This window comes from Ornithorhynchus anatinus, chromosome 17 (genome assembly GCF_004115215.2).
Source record: "Ornithorhynchus anatinus isolate Pmale09 chromosome 17, mOrnAna1.pri.v4, whole genome shotgun sequence".
NCBI classification, from domain to species: domain Eukaryota; kingdom Metazoa; phylum Chordata; class Mammalia; order Monotremata; family Ornithorhynchidae; genus Ornithorhynchus; species Ornithorhynchus anatinus.
This window is the reverse complement of record NC_041744.1, coordinates 15,099,514-15,116,036: the sequence shown is the minus strand read 5'-3', so window position 1 is coordinate 15,116,036 and position 16,523 is coordinate 15,099,514. Positions and strand designations below refer to the sequence as shown.

At 46.8% G+C, this 16,523-nt stretch overlaps 1 protein-coding gene across 1 annotated transcript in view; it reads left to right on the top strand.

Annotated features, from left to right (window-relative positions):
- Positions 1-16,523, top strand: part of TCF7L1 (transcription factor 7 like 1) — a 146,576-nt gene that overhangs the window by 111,227 nt on the left and 18,826 nt on the right. The window lies entirely within an intron of this gene.

Sequence of the window (16,523 nt, the reverse complement as noted above, 5' to 3'; positions counted from 1 at the left end):
GAATGAAACAGACATGGAAAGGGACAAGCTGAAGCAGACCAAAGTCCTCAGGAGTTTTGTGCAAGCAGAGAGCAAGCTTTAGGCAGCTCTCTTTTCCTCCGGATTGTGTATTTTACAGGCCTGAGATAAGCGGTCTTCCTGTTCCCTGTTGATTATACACAGATCCTGCTTCCTTTCTTCTCAATACCTGGGAGGCTTTCCAGCTTCTCCTCCCACGGGGGAAGAATTCATCAACCTACGAATCTGGAGAGCCGCTTTTGTGAATGAACGCCATAAATGATTATTATTGTTTTGATTTCAGCCTAAACCTTTAATATCTCAAGTCCTGTGAAGGGTGACTTAATAATAAGAACAGTGGTATTTATTAAGCCTGCACGATGTGCCCAACACTATACTAAGCACTGGCTCCGCCACATGTCTGCTGCATGACCTTGGGCAAGTCACCTAACTTCTCTGCGCTGCAGTTGCTTCATCTGTAAAATGGGGGGTTAAGAATGTGAGCCCCGTGTGGGACAGGGATAGTGTTCAACCTGATTAACTTGTATCTACCCCCAGTCCTTAGAACAGTGCTTGGCATATAGTAAGCCCTTAACAAGTAACATAATAATATTTCAAGGTAATCAAGTCAGACACCGTCGCTTCTCAACAGGAAGCAGAGCCCTCTCTGAACCGACCAAGATCCTGTGTTCATTCTGTAGCCAAATAATAGTAATAACAAACTATTAACAGTAGTATTTGTTAAGTGCTTCCTTTGTGCCAGGAACTGTACTAAGACCTGAGGTGGATACAAGGTAATATTCATTCATTCCTATTTATTGTGCACTTACTGCGTGCAGGTAATAGGATTGGACACTATCCTTGCCCCACATTGGGCATAGTCCCCATTTTACAGATGAGGTAACTGAAGGACAGAGCAATAGGTGACTTGCCCAAGGTCACATAGCAGACATGAGGTGGAACCGGGACTAGAACCCATGTCCTTCTGACTCCCAGGTCTGTCCTCTATCTACAAGACCACACCGCTCCTCTAATAATAATAATGATAATAACTGATCTTTGCTGTCTCTCTGGTCAGACCACTTTCTCCCAAGGATGGTTTCTAGTCAGATCCTGGGAAAGGACCGTGCTCTTGGGCAGGGCCTGAGATTGAAGGAACAAGGCCCTCTCCTAGGCTGCCCTGCCCGGGGCTCACTTCCTCAAGAGATCGTCCTTCCTCGACCTGGTGGGGGAAAAGCCGAAAGAGGGGGAATGGAATTCAGCCATTAAAAGCTGGGCAGGGGATTCCCATTGTTGGAAGTGCAGCCATCCCCTCTAGCCTGAAAACTCGCTGTGGGCAGGGAATGTGTCCATTTATTGTTATATAATAATAATCATAATGGTACTCGTTAAGTGCTTACTATGTGCCACTCACTGTTCTAAGCGCTGGGGTAGATACAAGTTAATCAGGTTGGATGCAATCCCTTTCCCACGTGGGACTCACTGTCTTAATCCCTGTTTTCCTGATGAGGTAACTGAGGTCCATAGAAGTTAAATTACTTGCCCAGAGTCATCCAGTAGATGTGTGGTGGAGCCGGGATTAGAACACAGATCCTTCTGACTCCCAGGCTCACACTTTACCCATTAAGCCATGCTGCTTCTCTCCCAATCGCCGAGTAGAGTGCTCTGCACACAGTAAGCTTTCAAGAAATACGATCGAAGGAGTGACTGACTGCCGTTTGGATGGAGCCTTGCTATATGTGGTCGGGCTTGGTATTTGCCCAGGAAGAAGTCATTTCCCTCCCTCTGTACCACTCCAGGCCGGGCAGGCTACCAGTCTTTCATCCCTTTCACCCTCAACCCTGGCCATCACTCGGGAGAAGGCAAGGAAGCACTGTGCTGGTTGAAACGGGTTTTGGGTTAAGAACTGTCAGAGAGAACTCAGATCTCTGATTTCTCCAAGAGTTACTTGGGTGTGTTTTTCTAGTCTCGATAATGGCCCAAAGAGCAGGATGTTTATCACAAATCTTAGTCGGATACGATCCTAGAAGTGGGGCCCAGGAGGGCTTAACAGCTTGTTTTGGAGGATTTGTTTGTTTTTAACAGACACGTTAAAAAAAAATGAGGTCAGAAGTTATTGGGAGTTAAGAATTCAGAGACCTTTGGTGGAAATGGGCCTAAAGTGTAGGCTGATGACTTTCCCTTAGGAAGAGAATAGCTGGAAATATAAATGCCCACAGAATTAATATAATTGCGGTATTTGCTAAGTGCTTACTATGTGCCAAGCACTGTTATAAACACTGAGATAGATATAAGCTAATCAAGGTGGACACAGCCCTTGTCCCACATGGGGCTCACAGTCTGAATTCCCATTTTACAGATGAGGTAACTAAAGCACAGAGAAGAGAAGTGACTTGCCCACGGTCACACAGCAGACTTGTTGACGGAGCTGGGGTTAGAACCCAGGTCCTTGACTCCTAAGCCCATGCTCTTTCCACTAGGCCACACTGTTTAGCACTGGCATGGTTAATTTAGCATGGTGGCACATGAAACCATTCTGCTTCCCTGCAGTTCTTCGACCCAAGTACCAGACCTCTCCTCTTCCCTTGCATTTCCAGGGAGCACCTCTAGAACCACCATATTTTGGGTACCGCTACCATCCTCGCCCTTTCATAGCCCTTCCTGTTTTGTCTCCCCCCCCCCCCTTTTTTTTTTTGATCTGAGGAGCAGTAGAGTGGAGCAGTCATTGGCAAAAACAGTTCAGAACCTAAGTCGTCGAAAACCACACTCCTTATCTTCCCACCCAAACCCCATCCTCCCCTCGTCCTTCCCTTCACAGTTGAAAATACCGCTATCCTCCCTATCCCATAAGTCCGTAACCTTGGCATTGTCTTCGACTCATCTCTCTCATTCAACCCATACATTCAGTCCCTGTCCAGATCCTGCTGGTTCTGTCTTCACAACATCACTAAAAATCCTCCCTTGCTTCTCCGTCCAAACTACTATCACGCTGAGTCAAGCATTTATCCCGCCCTGACTATTGCATCTGCCTCCTCGCTGACCTCCCTGCCTCCCGCCTCTCCATACTTGATGCAGCTGCATAGCTCTTTTTTCTTAAAAAAAAAAAAAGAAACGTTTAGTCCATGTTAACCCACTCATTAAGAACCTGTGCGGGGCATATATCTGTTTATTGTTGTATTGTCCTCTCCCAAACGCTCAGTACAGTGCCCTGCACACGGTGAGCACTCAATAAATACAACTGAATGAATGAATGAACCTCCAATGGAGAGGTCCTTACCATTGGCTTTAAAGCATCCCTCCTACCTTACCTCACCTATCTCCTGCAACAGCCCACCCACACACTTTGATCCTCTAGTGCCAGCTTACTCACTGTGCCCGATCTCATCTATCTCACCACCGACGCCTTTCCCACAACCTCCCCCCTAGCCCGGAACTCCCTCCCCACTACCCCACCTTCAAAACCTTATTCAAGATCACATCTCCTCCAAGAGGCCTTCCCCGATTAAGTCTTCTTTTCCCCAGCTCCCCCTCCATTCTGGGTCATGGATCTGTTCTCTTGCAGCATTTGATATTCTCCCCACTGAGCTTAAGTACTTATCTCTAAATATTATATATTATGTATATTAATGTCTGTTTGCCCCTGTAGACTAAGCTCTTTGTGGCCAGGGAGTGTGTCTGCTAACTTGGTACTCTCCCTAGGGCAAAGTAATAAAAATAATAAAAGAAATTAGTAATAATAATTGCAGTATCTGTAAGCATTTACTATGTGCCATCACTAAACCCCTGACTTATTGCTTAATAAATACTACTGAATGAATGAATGTGGAGGAGCCGGGATTAGAACCCATGACCTTCGGGACTCCCAGGCCCCTGCTCTATCCACCAAACCATGCTACTTTGAAGGTGGACAATGTAGTCAAGTAAATATTACTGACCATTAGCATGATCATACCAATGGTCATCCTAATAATAACAATAGTTGTACCTTTTAAGTGCCTACTGTGAGTCAAGCACTGTACTAAGTGCCCGGGTAAATACTTAACAATTCAGTTGAACACTAAGGGTCCCTGTCCCTCATCTGGCTCAAGTGTAAGTAGAAGGTTCTGAATTCCCATTTTATAGGACAGGAAACTGAGGCTCAGAAAAGTTAAGTGATTTGCCCAGGGTCACAGAGCAGGCAACCAGGATGAGAACCCAGGCCCTGGGATTCCCCGCCCCACGCTCGGTCCACTGGTCATTCTTCGAGGCCCACTGTCGGCTCTTTCCCTCCTACTGATCAGGCCTCTTCTCTCACTTCATGTACCCCCTTCATTCCACTCCACCACCTACTCATTATGTCTCATCCTTGTCTTTCCTACCTCTGACTGCTAACTCATGCCGTTCCTCCTCTCTGGCCTTTTCAAAGCCTCACATCATGAATCTCCCCATCTTCAAAGCCCCTCTGTAATTACAAACCCTCCCAGAAAGCCTTCCCCCATTTAATGCTTCTCTCAAGTCATACCCTCCCTCCAGTTTACGCTTCAGCACCCCCACACACATTCACTCACAACTTCTGTACGTGTCCGCTTATCTATATCTTTCTGTATAAGCACTTAATTACAAATCCATTTTTCCTTTCCCTGCGAGAAGCAGTGCTTCCTAGTGGAAAGAGCAAGGGCTTGGGAAGTCAGAGGACGTGGGTCTTCATCCCCGCTCCTCCACTTGTCTGCAGTGTGGACCTTGGTCAAGTCACTTCACTTCTCTGGGCCTTGGCTACCTCATTTGTAAAGTGGGGATTAAGACTGTGAGCCCCATGTGGGACCGGGACCGTTTCCAACCCAATTAGCATGTATCAACCCCAGCGCTTAGAATGGAGCTTGGCACATAGTAAGTGCTTAACAAATACCATAATTAATAATAATATCATCTGTTAATTATCTAATATGTGCCCTCCCCCCTGGACAGCAAGCTCCTTGAGGGCAGGGATCATATCTTGCTACTCTCTTGTAGCCTCAGATGCCTCTTGGTAAATACTATTGATGGATTGATTGACTTTTCTGAACTTCCACTCTTCCCCAGGGTTCGAGGACAAGCCTGGAGCTGGAAAAAGCCCCCGGTATTATGAACTTCCTAACTATTCTACACTTTACTTCTCCATGCCTCAGTTCCCTCATCTGTAAAATGGGAATTAAAACTGTAAGCCCCATGATCTGGGACATGGGTTGTATTTAATTCAACTAGCTGTATCTCCCCCAGTGTTTAGTACCAAGTCTGAAAGATAGTAACTGCTTAAGAAATACTGTTTTTTGTGTTTTTGTTTTGTTTTTTATAAAAGGCTAGAGTGCTACCATTACTCTGGGGTTGTGGGGGGAACTCTTGGATTCCACTGCTCAGGACCCACCCTCCTGGACTACCTGTCTGAGAAGCAGCCTGGGGCAGTGGATAGAGCACAGGCCTGAGAGTCAGACGGTCACGGGTTCTAATTCCGGCTCCGTCGCCTGTCACCTTGGGCAAGTCACCTCACTTCTCTGGACCTCAGTTTCCTCATCTGTAAAATGGGGATTAAGACTGTGAGCCCCACGTGGGACAACCTGATAACTTTGTATCTACCCCAGCAGTTAGAACAGGGCTTGACATATAGTAAGTACTTAACAAATATCATTGTTATTATTATTATTATGTGGGACGACATGATTACCTTGTATATACCCCAGTGTTCAGAACAGTGATCGACCCCCTGTGGGATAGGAATTGTCCAACCTGATTTGTCTCCATCCCAGCGTTTAGTATGGTACCTGGAACATAGTAAATGCTTAGCAAATGCCATCATCATTAACTCTTATTATTACCAATCCTCACCCACGTGTGCTGATGAGTCCAGGAGAGATCCGGGCAGCAAAGACTGAGCCACATCTCTCCCAAAACGTTGATCTCGTCTGCCTGGCAGAATTCCCAATTCTGCTAGGGTGGTGCTTAATGTCAAAAACAGGATTTTCCACGGGAACATTCTCTTCCAAAACTTTGATCTCAACACATTTTTCAGATCAAACAGTCAGCCCTAGGCTTAATTGCTGGGGTCATGGGGAAAAAGTGGATCTGAGGGCAAGGAAAGTCAGTGGTTTCAGTTCAAGAAAAACACTAGGAGGATGTAAGGGAAGACAAGTAGGCTATTTTTACCTGCCTTACTCTTAATAGATAGACTTTGCCATTTGGAAGCTACAGGTCTAGTCTCTAAGCACGTTATGGGCAGGGAATGTGCCTGTTGATTCTTATATTCCCCAAACGCTTAGTACAGTGCTCTGCACACCGTAAACAGTGCGCTCAATAAATATGATAAAATGAATGAGGTCCTGAGCTTGGGAGTCCAAAGGTGTGATAATCATTCTTAAGAAGCCTGAAGGGACTTGTAGAGGAGTTACATCACCGCTGTGGATTCCCAGGCACCAGAGGCAGAGCTTTAAATTGAACAAAAAACATTTGCCACCCCCAGCGCCCCCCCCCCCCCCCCAAGAAATGACAAATCAACCCTAAAACGGTGAGGAAACAAAAGATTTAAACCCTTCTTTGTGTTGGTATTCAGTACTCACTGTGTGCTCACAGTAGAACATTCCCTATCATTAAGATTGCAAAAGAGCAGATTTGAGTGAACACAATTTGTCTGTAACCTCCCCGTTTCACTGAAGTCCTGGGTTGTTTCCATGTGCGGTGGTGGGCAAGTTAAAGTTCTCCCTGGAGAGTTCAATTCTGGGAAGAACTCACTTCTCTATAAAAGGGAACCCTTTCCCTTTGTCTTTCTGTTGCCTTCTTAAGGCCAAAGGGGCAGAAGGGGCTGCTTCACCCAAAATCCTTCAAGATTCCCGTGGAGCCTAGTTCCAAAAGGCACAGGAGACAACAGGGTCGGAGTGATTTTTTTTTAAATCTTTTTTTTCCCCCTGCAGAGGACTCCTTTAGAAATCCAGTGCACATTAGGTGGAGATGTTGCCCCTTGGAAGTTGGTGGAGGCAGCTTGCAATCTAAAGATTGGAATGTGCCCCTTAGGGGTACGGCTGTTGATTTCTGTAACCTGATTCTTTGTTTCTCTTCTGCTTGCCTGAGCCATGCAGAAAAGTTTTTTTTGTGTTTTTTTTTTTTCTGGGAGGTCATGTGAGCAGAAGGAGTGGGAGTTGCCAAGATCTCACTGATCTACTGATCCAGGGAGGCAAATCGTTTCCTGCCAACCCAACAGGAAGCAGAGCCATGTAAGATATGGTGTTGGGAGAAGGCGTGGGGGGAAGAAGGAGAGAAACTCTGTGCCTTTCAGGAGCCAAAGGGTTAAATCTCTGGTGGTTCTGCCTCCATTCTGGGCATGCTGGGATTTCCTCCCAGCTGTTTTACATCAGGAAGATTTGTATGTTTGGAAAATTCCAGTACACAGCTGCAATTCATCTGCTGCACATTCCCTGAATCTGGGACTCTGTAGAGCAGTTTCTCAGTCTCTGTGCATTAAAAGGATCTCACCCCCTCCCCCCTCCCACGCAGATCTCTAGATACCCCTCCTCCCCCATCCCAGAATATCATCTCATTGTCAGCAATGATCAATCGTATTTAATGAACACTTACTCTGTGCTGACCACTATCCTAAGCGCTCGGGAGAGGACAGTATAACATCACATTCCCTGCCCACAAGGAGCTTGCGGTCTAGAGGGAGAGACGGACATTACTCTAAATAAATTAATTACAAAGCTGTACGCAAGTGCTGTGTGGCTAGGGGTGGGGCAAGAAAAAGTGGAGGTTTTTTCCTTCTTCTTATTGTTATTAATGATGATGATGATGATGGCATTTAAGCACTTACTATGTGCCAAGCCCTCTTTTAAGCGCTGGGCTTCATACAAGGTAATCAGGTTGAACACAGTCCCTGTCCCACTTGGGGGGGTCACACTCTTAATCCCTATTTTGCAGTTTAGGTAATTGAGGCCCAGTGATGTGACTTGCCAAGGTCACACCACAGACATGTGGCAGATCTGGGATTAGAACCCATGACCTTCTGATTCCCACCCAGGTGCTCTATCCACTAGGCCACGCTGCCTCTCAAAGTCCGTAGGTAGTCGAGCACATTGTGAGGAGTTCCAAGAGTCAGAGAACTCTGTTCTGAGTGTTCTTCAGCAAGCAGGGCACTCCGCTGAGGGAGGGCTACCAAACCCCAGATATTCCGGTCCATGCATTCATTCCCTTTGCTTCTTCACAGATGACTCAAAAATGTTCCTGGAATTAATAAACTGGAAGTGGGTTGCCCATCCCCCTCCTGATTCTTCCAGCTTCCTTCCCCCATTGGTCCCCCAGCCACCGTCCCCTCCCAACTCACCAGGAACAGCCATTTTAATAATATAATAATAATAACAACAACGATAATAATGTTAAGCGCTTACTATATGCCAAGCACTGTTCTAACCCCTGGGGTAGATTCCAGGTAATCAGGTTGGACGCAGTCCCTGTCCCAGATGGAGCTCACAGTCGTAATCCCCATTTTACAGATGAGGTAACTGAGGTTCAGAAAAGTGAAGTGACTTGCCCAGCTTACCGCAGCAGACAAATGGCAGAGCCGGGATTAGAACCTACAGCTTCTGACTCCCAAGCCTCTGCTCTTGCCACTAGGCCGTGCTGCTTCTCTGCAGGATGGTGCTGCTGCTGCTGGTGGTGGTTTTGAGGCACTTTCAACTATGAGGAAAAAGAATCTACTCGCTTTCCAGTGGCTCCTTTATGTTTTAAGGTGTTTGTTAAGCACTTACTATGTGCCAAGCATTGTAAGTTACACCGGGGGAGATGCACAATAGGCCCCATTTGGGGCTCACAGTCAATAGGGTATTGAATCCCCACTTTACTGGTGAGGTAATTAAGGCAGAGTAAAGTGAAATGACTTGCCCAAGGTCTCACAGGAGACAAGTAGCAGTTCTGGGAATAGAGCCCAGGTCTGTGCTCTTGAGGACATGCAACTGCCTTCACTTCCTCTCCTCTTTTTTTAACCCACTGCAGCTGGATTTCTGCTCACTTAAGCTCCTCTGAGACCTCCTCTCTCTCCAATGTCACCAACGACCTCCTTCTGGCCAAATTAAATGAGCTCGGCTACCAGTCACCTTCACTGCCGATCGCTACTTTTTCTTGCGAATGCCATCCAACTTCAGTTTTACCCATAATCCTTTTCCTAATTCTCCTCCCCCCTTTCTCAACTCTCCTTCCCAGTCCCTTTCACCCTGCCCAATTGTGAGTTTGTTCAAGTCTTCTGTTCCAGATCCCTGACTTCTCTCTCCCTTTTCACTCCCTTGCTCAGTGAGCAAGAGGACTTCAGCTTCTATGTTGACAACCAAATCTACCTCACTAGCCCCGACACCTGTCTTCCTCAGCAGTGTCTCATTTCCTCTTGCTTCTGGGACATCTCTACACAGATGGCCCACCAGCATCTCAAGCTCAATAGCCTTAAAACTGAACTCATTTTCCCACTTCCATTAAACTTTTCCACCACCGGGTCAACAATCTCATTAGTAGCCTCTACTTTGCTGGCTTTTATAATAATAATAATAATATAATGATATTGGTTAAGTGCTTATTATTTGTCAGGCACTGTACTAAGAGCTGGGGTAGATACAAGCAAATCAAGTTGGACAAAATCTCTGTCCCATGTGGGGCTCACAGTCTCAATCTCCAATTTGCAGATGAGGTAACTTGAGGCCCAGAGAAGTGAAGTGACTTGCCCAAAGTCACCCAGCAGACAGGTGATGGAGTCAGGATTAGAACCCGTGACCTTCTGAGTGCCAGGCTCGTGCCTTATCCACCAGACATGCTGCTTCTCAAGCTCAGTAGCCTTAAATCTGGACTCATTTTCTTTCCTTCCATTAAACTTTCCCACCCCAGGGTTCACCACCATCACTGCCCCTGTTCTTAAAGTCCACAACCTCATTATCAGCCTCCACTCATCGATGACTTTCAACAATCGTGGTCAGTCTGTCTCTAAAGCCTGCCAGTTTTTCCCCCACGTTTCCTAGATCTGCCTTTTCTTCTCCATCCCAACTGGTACCGGAGCTTGGCCCAGGTTCTTATCCTACCCCGGCTTCAGTACCGCAGCTCTGTCCTTGCTGATCTCCAGCCTTCAGCCTCTCCCTTCTCTGGTTCATGCTTCCGGTTTGCCTCGGTCCCTTTCTGAAAGCTCTTTCTATCCACATCTCCGTACCCTTCAAAGCCATCCAAAGTTTAGCCATCCCACTGATAATGGTATTTGTTAAGCACTTACTCTGCCAAGCATTGTACTAAGTGCTGGGGGGAATACAACAGTACTTAGCAGGCTGTGAAGCAGATCATTGGCATTGTCTTTAAGGCACTCCATTCTCATGTTCTCTCTTCTATAATTCAGTTCTCTATTCTGCTATTATTTGTACACCTCCCTCACTGACTCACATCAACTATTAACCCCCAGTTAAATCCCCTAGTTTCCCTAGCACCACCTTCTCTAACCCCTGAAGACCTTGACAACTACTTTGTTGTTAAAATCAAAACAATGAAGTATGAATTTTCCCCATTCCCAGTCTGCTCTATTAACCCTTCCTCTCCTCCTTTTTCACTCCTTCACTTTCACCTCCTCCCTACCTGTCCTCCCTATCTGTGTCTCTGACACAGATTCCCTCTCTTGGCTTAAAAATACGAGGTCCCGTTCCCTTCCCCTCCCTTGCGATTATCTTCAACCTCTAGCTCTGATAGCCAGACTCCTTTCCCATGTCTCTGGATCCCTCAGCCACCTCTGTCACCCAACTTTGGGGCTTTTCAAGAAGCATGGCCTGGTGGATGGAGCACGGGCCCGGGAGTCAGAAGGTCCTGGATTCTAATCCCAGCTCCGCCACATGTCTGCAGTGTGAGTCTGGGCAAGTCACTTCAGTTCTGTAAAATGGGGGTTAAGACTGTGAGCCCCAAGTGGGACAGGGACTGTGTCCAACCTCATTAACTTATATCTACCCCAGTGCTTGGAACAGTGTTTGGCACATAGCAAGCACTTACCAAGTACCATTATTATTATTATTATTATCCATTACAATTATTGAGTATCTACTGTCTGCAGAGCATGGTATTAAGTGCTTGGGAGAGTACAATAAAGTAAGACCAGATCCCTGCCCTCAAGGAATCAGTGTGGCCTAGTGGATAGAGTATGGGCCTGGGAGTCAGAAGGACCTAGGTTCTAATCCTGGCACTGCCACTCGTCTGCTGTGTGACCTTGCGGCAGTCACTTCACCTCTCTGAGCCTAAATTCCCATATCTGTAAAATGGGGATTGAGACTGTGAGCTCCACGTGGGACATTGCAGCTTAGTACAGTGCCTGGCACATAGAGCTTAAAAGTACCACTATTATTATTAACAACTGTCAGACAATCTAGCCACGTCCAGGTGGTGTTCACATTGAGAGAGAAACAACTTCCTCTGACTCGGTGGCCCCAAAGTAACTTTGGAACCAGCTTGTGATGAAACCCTGAGAAAGCCAAGAGTATCGTTTACTTTTACCCACCCAGGCTGACCTCACGAGGATTAGAAAAATATGAGCCCTCTCTTTGGGAAAGGCATGTGCCACTTGTGAGGAAGAAAGGAATTTGCCATGGAGTGCAGAGAGCAGGAAGTGGTTCATACTTTTTCCAAACCCCTTGCACTTCCAGTTTGTCCTCCATATCCATCCCCATTGAGGAGCAGTCTATTTCCGTCTCCGTCTTAGGTTTCACAGACTGAACCGAGACCCCATTCCCTTCGATCCAGTGTGTTCGAAGACCACTCCGGCCCCATAATCAGCAGGGGTTGGAATAGTGTCCAGTTTGCAGCTACAAGCTTCTCATGGGCAGAGGGATAAAGCGTGGACCTGGGAGCTAGAGATCCCGGATTCTAATCCCGGTTTTAAAAAGGGTTTGTTCTCCGCGAACATGGTTTGGAGAGATGAGGATACCAAGAGGAAGGTAGGGATAGGGTGAGCCTCCAGCACGGCCGGAAAATCCGGGGTCGGAGGTCCGGTGGACCTTTAGGAGCTGGAGAGTGGCAGCCAGAAATTAGAAACATTTCCGCTCCTCATCCTCCCCTCACCCTTCCATCTTCATATCGGGGATTTCCCGGGACATTTTCCAGGAACACATCAGCGAGACAAGCTTCACCCGTTAGTCATATTTATGTAACACTTACTTTGTGCAGAGCATTGTTCTAAGCACTTGGGAGAGTACAGTAAAACAGGCACATTCTCTGCCCATAATGAGCTTACAGTCTAGACATTAATATAAATAGAAAAATGACAGATATATACTTAACTGCTATGGGTCTGGGAGGGGGGAGACGCATAAAGGGAGCAAGTCAGGGCGACGCAGAAGGGAGTGGGAGAAGAGGAGAGCGGGGCCTAGTTTGTCTCTTGGTAGTCTCTTCAGCTCCAGCCCGGCACGGGCCAGCCGAACCGGATCCCCTGCCAGACAGCAGGATCCACCTGCAGCCTTGTCCCCGGGAGGTTTCCACAGATGTGGAAGTGGCTCCGGAGCCCCTATTTTCATCCCACCCCTTAAAGAGGTGTGCAGGCCATTGCGGAGAGACCGGAGATATGACAGGTGGACAGTGTGTCCTCACCAGACCCAAACTAGAGGCAGCATAAATCAGGAGGCCCATCATAATGCGTAGCAACAATAACGATGGTACTTGTTAAGCGCTCAGTATTCTGTTCCAAGCGCTAGGGTGGTTACTAGTCGATCAGGTTGGACATAGTCTCCATTCCACATGGGAGTCTAAGTAGGAGGGAGTTGGATTTAATCTCCATTTTGCAGGTAAATAAAAATAAATCAGTAAAATACATTATGGTGTTGATTATGTGCTTATTTTTTGCCGGGCACTGTATTAAGCACTGCTGGCGGGGTGGGGGAAGGTATAGGCAAAATAGATTGGACACAGTCCCCGTTCCACATGGTGCTCACATTCTGAATCTGTAATTGTATATTTCTGTAATTTTATGTGTATTAATGTCTTTCTCTCCCACCTCTAGACTGTAAGCTTGTAGTAGGCGGGGGTGGCGACTGTTTATTATTGTACTGGCCACTCTCAAATGCTTAGTACAGTGCTCTGCATACATTAAGCCCTCAATAAATACAGTTGAATGAAAGAATCCCCGTTTTACAGGTGAGGTAACTGAGGCACAGAAAAGTTAAGTGACTTGCCCAAGGACACCCAGCAGACAAGCGGCAGAGCCAGGATTAGAGCCCAGGTCCTTCTAACTCCAAGCCCATGCCCTTTCACTAGGCCATGCCACTTCTCCACTTTTGTTGTATTCTCTCAAGCATTTAGTATAGTGCTGTGCACACTGCAAGTACTCAATAAATATGGTTGATGGATTGGTTGAGTGATTCATTAATCTGTCCTGGTGGGCTTTCAAGAGAGTAGCAACAGATTCTTTTTTTAAAAAAATTTACAAAAAATATATTTGTCAACTGCTTTCTATGTGCCAGGCTCTGTATTAAGGACTGGAGTAGATACAAGATATTCGGGTTGGACACAGTCCCTGTTCCGTCTACTTTCTCAGTGACACTCTCCTAAACACAGATACCTTCAGAGTCTACCTTATTGTAGCAAGTAGCTGGGATTTCCCCCGCCATATCCATAACTCAGTCAGGGACCCCCATTCGATCCATTTCTCGCTGCCGGCCCTTAGCCGTAAAAATCAGCACCGGTCCTACCCTAGAACCATTCGTTCATTCATTCAGTCATACTTATCAGTTACTGCGTGCAAAGTACTGTACTGAGCACTTGGGAGAGTACAATTTAGCAATCAGAACTGAACCACTCTGCCCCGGACAAGAGCACATCTCAGATGGTTTGCAGGTGTTTGTTACCAGCCTTCTCTGAAATATGGCGTCCAGGGATTCTGATGTGTTTTGATCAAGAGACCAACATGTGAATAGGAAAAGGAAGTGTTACCTTGTAGCTCCAATTTCTTCTTTGTTCCCTTGGCATTCTCTTCATCCTCACCGGGAAAACAGGGACATCATCTGTTTCTTTGTTACCTGATTCTCTTCTCAGTGTGGTCTAGTGGCAAGAGCACAGGCTTGGGAGTCAGAGGTTGGGGGTTCTAATCCTGGTTCCACCAGGTGTCTGCTGTGTGACCTTGGGCAAGTCACTTCACTCCTCTGTGCCTCAGTTACCTCATCTGTAAAATGGGGAGTGACACTGTGAGCACCATTCATTCGTTCATTTAATCGTATTTACTGAGCGCTTACTATGAACAGAGGACTGTACTAAGCGCTTGGAAAGTACAATTCAGCCACAGATAGAGATAATCCCTACCCAACAACAGGCTCTCAGTCTAGAAAGGGGAGGACAGGGACTGTGTCCAACCTGATTTGCTTGTATCCATCCACCTCAGCACTTAGTGCAGTGCCTGGCAACAAAGTAAGGGCTTAACAAATACCACAGTTATTATCATCATTTTTATTTGATAGGTGCGTGCTATGAGCCAAACACTGTAATGAGAGCTGGGGTAGATGCAAGATTATTAGTTTGGATACAGTCCCTGTCCCCACATGAGGTATACAGTCTAAGTAGGAAGGAGTAGGATTTATCCCCCATTTTACGAATGAGGAAACTGGTGCATAAAGATGTTAAGTGACTTGCCCAAGGTCCCAAAGCAAATAAAGGGCAGAGCAGGGAGTAGAATCGAGGTCTTCTGACTCCCAGGGCCATGCTCATTCTGCTAGACCACACTACTTCATAGATAAGTGATCATTCAGAATTTTTTGGCTCTTCTTGGTCAGGAATATGATTCCTTGGTCAGAAATAATCCCTCTTCTTGGAGGAATAAGATCACAGCCCTGAGGGTGTAAACCTGGTTTGGTTTGGTTTTGGGGGTGGGGTTAAGCACTTACTATGTGCCAGCCATTGTACTAAGCACTGGGGTGGATACAAGCTAATCAGGTTGGACACAATCCCTGTCCCGTGTGGAACTCAGTCTCAATTCCCATTTTCCAGATAAGGGAACTGAGGCCCAGAGAAGTGAAGGGTCTTGTCCAAGGTCACACAGCAGACATGTGATGGAGCTGGGATTAGAACCCACGACCACCTGATTCCCAGGCCCATGTTCTATCTACTAGGCCATGCTGCTTCTACTCTTTTTGCTTTCAGCTGGTGTTCCTTGTTCTCTGTTCCTTCAGGTCTGTGAAACCTGAGCATCTCCCCGGCCCTGACCGTGCTAGGTCTTGCTCGGTGTCTACCAAAGGGCAGTATAAAGGGAACCCAGCTTTACACAGAAAATGGGGGTTAGAAGCTGAACCCATTCTGGGAACCCTATGGTGTTTTATGGCGTAAGGGGATTGGAATCTAATCCTCCCACTTTTCTGTGTAAAACTGAAAACTAACAGAAAAAGGAGGGTTTTAGATTCCAGATCGCCTCCGGTCATAAAACGCCCTGTTTGGGGTTTTTTTTGGTTTTGGCTTTTTATTTTTTCTGTAAAGTTTCATGACACAACCTCAGGGCCACCAACAGAAACAATCAGGCCAGCTAAGGGATTTTGCTTCTGGGCTCCTGCCCAGAATCCTATTCCGAGCTTCTGTGGTGTTGGATTCAGTCAGAGGAAAGAAGGGGAAGCAGCGTTGCCTAGTGGTTAGAGCACGGGCCTGGGAGTCGGAAGGACCTGGGTTCTCATCTCGGCTCCGCCACTTGTCTGCTGTTTGATTTTGGGTAGGTCATTTTGCTTCTCTGGGCCTCAGTTACCTCACCTGTAAAATGGGGATTAAGACTTTGAGCCCCACATGGGACATGGACTGTGGCCGACCCGATTAGCTTGAATCTTTCCCAGCACAGCGCCTGGCCCAGAGTACGCACTAAACAAATACCGTAAATTTGGGAGTGGGGGGCGGGGTGGGGAAAGAGAAGGAGTAAGTGACACACCATCAGCGTGGCAATTTTTTTTTTTAATATGTCATTGCCCAGTGCCCTGCTAAGAAGCAATCGGACCCCTCCATGAATCCATACTCGATAATGTGTTTTGACTACAGCCACTTGCAAGCTGCCCTACCCACCCTGCCTACCCACCCCACTCTAGCCGGGCTGAATACCCAAGAACAAAGGAGAGCAAATTCTTCCAGACCTGTGGCTAAAGGGAAGGGGCTTTGCACACATCAAGTGCTCAGGACCTACCATCAGTGGATTAAAAGCAACCCAGTAGAGGTTGAAAACCCAACTTAAGTGTCCCCAACGAATCTGGGGTTTCCCCTCTGAAAGAGAGTCAGTGCAAGTCTGCTGTCAATCAGTCAGTGATTATTTAGTCATTGTTTAGTGTGTAGAAAGAACACAGGAAGCAAAAAACACATTCCCTGCTCTTAGTGGGGACTTACCCTTTAATGCCTGGATTGGAAAAAAAAAAACACATTTAAAAGACAGTGGAGCCCGTCCTCGAATTTTTGCTGCTTGGCCTCATCCGGAGGAGACAGGAGCAGGTGGGCGAGGACGCGTAAGGATCTCAGAGTGGCAAAACGTTCGGGTTTTGGCGGAAACCGAGTGGATTGAGACTCTATCGGAGTAGTGT